Here is a 4,742-nt window from a genome sequence, read left to right as displayed (position 1 = left end):
ACGTTAATGTTGCAGACTTTTCAGACGATGATTAAGGAGTTTTTGGTCGTGGTTCTATACTCAGTGATGCCGTTGGAGTTGATGGACTCACTTATCTTCCAAGCCTTCCGCTGTTATCGTTATTAGATGACCTTAAGCCATATTTATTGTAGTAATTTCTCTTTTGGAGACACTCGATGTAATAAGTGTGTGATTGCTACTCTGTTATAAATCCTTCAAGTACTGTGTGGTGTCAGCATTACTGATCCAGGGATGACACCGGAGCATAGAGATTGGACCGTTTGAGGTCTGGTCGCTACAAGATGGTATCAGAGCACACGCTGACTGTAGGACACGACCACTAAGCTAAAAACCTAGATCACTACTCACTCTCTTCTCTTTCTGACTCCCCATCTTTTCTACTCTTTTAGGATGGCGGATGCAAGGAACAAGTTCACTCAACCGGATGAATACATACCCTTTGGACGTCACTTGAAGGAAGTCACTAGATACTTGAACATAGGAGTACCAAGCTTCACCGTAACCTACAACGCCACTTTACCTGAAGAAGAGCGCTAGATGATTCAAGTTCAAGTTCCAGGAAGGACGTTCATGCCAGTCACTAAGCCCATAGAGTTTTCTTTTGATGCACCAACTTGGAGTCTAGGAAAGAGCATGGCAGCTCACATCGCCATGGGACGCATTGTAGAAGTCTACCGCAATGATCTCAAGGATACTATCTACCAGATTTGTGGGTGCCGAGATGAGCACTGGGAGATGATCAGCACCAAAAATGATAGATCAATTGCAGCTTTTATCCAAGAGTTAAACCAGCACATTTGACGTCAGGAGAACCAGATGTGCGCCGACATGATAGACCTGAAGAAGGCAAAGACAAGAATCAAGGAACTGGAGGAAGAACTCAAGGCTACACGTGAAGATTATGAAGAAGAAATTGAAGTATTAGTGGATAAGAATGCCGACCTAACAATGAAGATTGGAATATTTATGGGAGGCCCTACACCAGTAGAAGAAGACGAAGAACCCAAGGAGATTCACCCAGAAGACTACATCATCATCAACGACACCGACTCGGATCCCGACGATAGTGATGATGACTATGTTGATGAAGCTGGAGCAGATATCATGGAGTCTGCAACCGAAGAATATTTCTAGTAGACCACCTCATCAGTAGTAGTAGTCCACCATGTAAATATTATAGTCCGAGCACTTTTGCGATAGTTAGATCGATTGTATGCCCTTGTTTGATTGAATGAATTATTAGCTTTTTCCCCATGTGCATATGGGTAGTGTTTTCTCTTTAGACCCCCTCTTTTCTTAAATCTCATCTTTTCTAAACCCTCAGATGCCTCCGAGACGTGACCCCGGATTTACCTTTCCACCGGAGCTCACCCAGTTGATCCAGCAGCAGAACACATTGATGCAGTTGCTAGTCTAGAATCAGAATCAAGGGAACAATAACAACAACCCACCACCACCACCACCACCTGTTGATCATTTAGCCCGTTTTCTTAGGTTGAATCCGCCGGTGTTTTCCAGTAGCACCGAGCCGATAGTAGCAGATGATTGGCTTCGCAAGATAACTAGAGAGTTGACCACAACAGGATGCATGGATGCAGAGAAGGTGAAGTTTGCCACACATCAGGTTGAAGGACCCGCAGCATCATGGTGGGAGAATTTCACAGCCACTTTCCCTGTCGATACTATCACATGGGACCAGTTTCTGCAGGCTTTTCGAACTGCCCATGTTTCAACAGGAGCTATAGCCATGAAGAAGCGAGAGTTTCACAACTTGCGCCAAGGAGGACAGACAGTTGGCCAATATGTGGAGGACTTTAGTAAATTAGCACGTTATGCCCCAGATGACGTTGCTACGGATGCAGCAAAGCAGGAGAAATTTCTGGAAGGACTAAATGATGAGTTGAGCATACAGTTGATGGTAGCAACCTTCAACAACTACCAGGAGTTGGTAGATCGTGCTCTCATGATTGAAGGGAAGCAACATCAAATTGAGAATCGCAAGAGGAAGTATGCACAAGGAAGGTACAATTCAGGAGCTCACCAGAAGCCATGATTTACCCCTAGGCCAGGAGGACATTTTCAGCATACACATGGAGGAGGAAGCTCGCACCATCACAATGGCACCAAGACGGGTAATGGGAATGGAGGAAGCAATGGCCAGAACCGCACCAACCCATCAACTCCAGCCAAGAAAGACCCGAGCCAAGTCACTTGCTTTAAGTGCTAGAAGACCGGACATTATGCCAATGAATGTCCCGAATCACAGAATGGAAATGGCAATTGAAGCTCTGGGAAGAAGCCGAACCCTTTCAACAGGGGACAGGTGAACCACGTTAACGTGGAGGAGGTTGAAGAGCAGCCGGATGCAGTAATCGGTAAGTTTTGGGTTAAGTCATTTACTGCACTCGTTCTTTTTGATACTGGTGCATCGCATTCATACATATCAAGGGGATTTGTGGATAAGTATAAACTGCCAACCCAAGCCCTTAGGTCACCCATGTTAGTAACTTCGCCTGGAGCAGAATATATGGCTAGCCTATGGTGTGATCGGTTACCATTAAGGATTGGTAACTACGTATTTCCCTCAGACCTAATAGTGTTGGAATCTCAAGGATTGGATGTGATATTAGGCATGGATTGTTTGTCAAAGTATGAAGGGAATATTGAATGTGCCAGTAAGTTAATTTTGCTTACCACCCCAGAAGGGAGAAGGATCAAGTATTTATCCCGACATGTGCCAAAGAGGACTCAAGTAAATTGTTTAACCGAAGTTGTGTACAGGAGGAAGTACCAGTAGTGAAGGATTTCCCCGAAGTATTTCCAGAAGAGTTGCCAGGCATGCCACCGGATAGAGATATTGAGTTTTTGATTGAGCTTTTGCCAGGCACAGGGCCAATATCAAAGAGACCATATAGGATGCCTACAAAGGATTTGGTGGAAATTAAGAAGCAAATTAAGGAGTTACTGGATAAAGGATATATTCGCCCAAGTTCTTCACCTTGGGGATCGCCAGTACTTCTAGTAGAAAAGAAGGATGGATCATTAAGGATGGTTGTCGATTATCGAGGATTGAATGAAGTAACCATCAAGAACAAGTACCCAATACCGATGATCAATGATCTGTTTGATCGATTGCAAGGAGCTAAGGTATTTTACAAGATCGATCTGCGATCAGGATACCACCAGTTGAAGATTCGGTAACAGGATATATCCAAGACGGCTTTTACCACCAGGTATGGGCTGTACGAGTATACCGTTATGTCATTTGGTCTGACTAACACACCTGCATATTTTATGAACATGATGAACAAAGTGTTTATGGAGTTCTTGGATAAGTTCGTCATAGTGTTCATTGATGATATCCTGGTTTACTCGAAGAATGAAGAGGAGCATAAGGAACATTTGCGTTTGGTTCTTGGAAGCTCAGAGAACATCAATTATATGCCAAGTTTAGCAAATGTGAGTTTGGGTTGAAGGAAGTTGGATTTCTAGGACATGTTATATCCGGAGAAGGTATAGTAGTAGATCCACTAAAGTTGATACTCTGACTAAGTGGGAAGCACCAACCACAGTTGGAGAGATCCGGAGTTTTCTTGGACTTGCAAGATACTATCGGAGGTTTATTGAGAATTTCTCAAAGATTGCGAAGCCTATGACGGAGTTGTTGAAGAAGGATACCAAGTTCATATGGACGGAGGAATGTGAGGCTAGTTTTCAGGAGTTGAAGAAACGTTTGGTTACCTCACTAGTGTTGATTTTGCCAGACCAGACCAAGGATTATGAGGTGTATTGCGACACTTCACGTCGAGGACTTGGAGCAGTGCTTATGCAAGAAGGGAGAGTTGTTTCATATGCCTCACGACATCTTAAGCCTCATGAGTTGAATTATGCTACGCATGATTTGGAGTTAGCAGCCGTAGTGCATGCACTGAAGACTTGGACACATTTTCTGATTAGAAACCATTGCGAAGTGTATATGGATCATAAGAGTTTGAAGTACATTTTCACACAGAAGGAGTTGAATCTCAGACAAAGGAGATGGTTGGAGCTCATCAAGGATTATGATATGAGATTGCATTATCACCCTGGAAAGGCTAACGTAGTAGCTGATGCGTTGAGCCGTAAGAGCCACGTCAACACCTTAATGACGGGAGATTTACCAAGGGAGTTAGCCGAAAATCTTCGAGAGCTATGTTTGGAAATAGTCCCGAAGGGCTATGTAGCAGCATTGGAGATTCAGTCTACGTTGATGGATAAAATCAGAGAAGCCCAAAAGACTGACAAGGAGATTGCTTCTATTAAGGAGAAAATTAGCAAAGGAAAAGCTAAGGGATTTCGTGAGGATGAGCACGATACCATATGGTTTGAAGACCGTGTTTATGTGCCAAATGATTCGGAGATCAGGAAGCTAACTCTGCAAGAGGCCCATGATTCACCATACTCGATTCACCCAGGAAATACCAAGATGTATTTGGATTTGAAGGATATTTTCTGGTGGACCGGAATGAAGAAGGATATTGCAGAGTATGTAGCAGTTTGTGATGTATGTCAGAGAGTGAAGGCAGAGCATTAGAAGCCAGCAGGATTGCTACAACCATTGCCGATACCCGAATGGAAGTGGGATAAGCTAGGCATGGATTTTATTACAGGATTGCCCAGAACACGTTCAGGCTATGACTCGATATGAGTTGTAGTCGATTGTTTGACAAAGGTAGCTCATT

This window comes from Triticum dicoccoides, chromosome 4A (genome assembly GCF_002162155.2).
Source record: "Triticum dicoccoides isolate Atlit2015 ecotype Zavitan chromosome 4A, WEW_v2.0, whole genome shotgun sequence".
In the NCBI taxonomy this organism is placed as follows: domain Eukaryota; kingdom Viridiplantae; phylum Streptophyta; class Magnoliopsida; order Poales; family Poaceae; genus Triticum; species Triticum dicoccoides.
The sequence above is the reverse complement of the archived record's forward strand: the minus strand, read 5'-3'. Positions refer to the sequence as shown.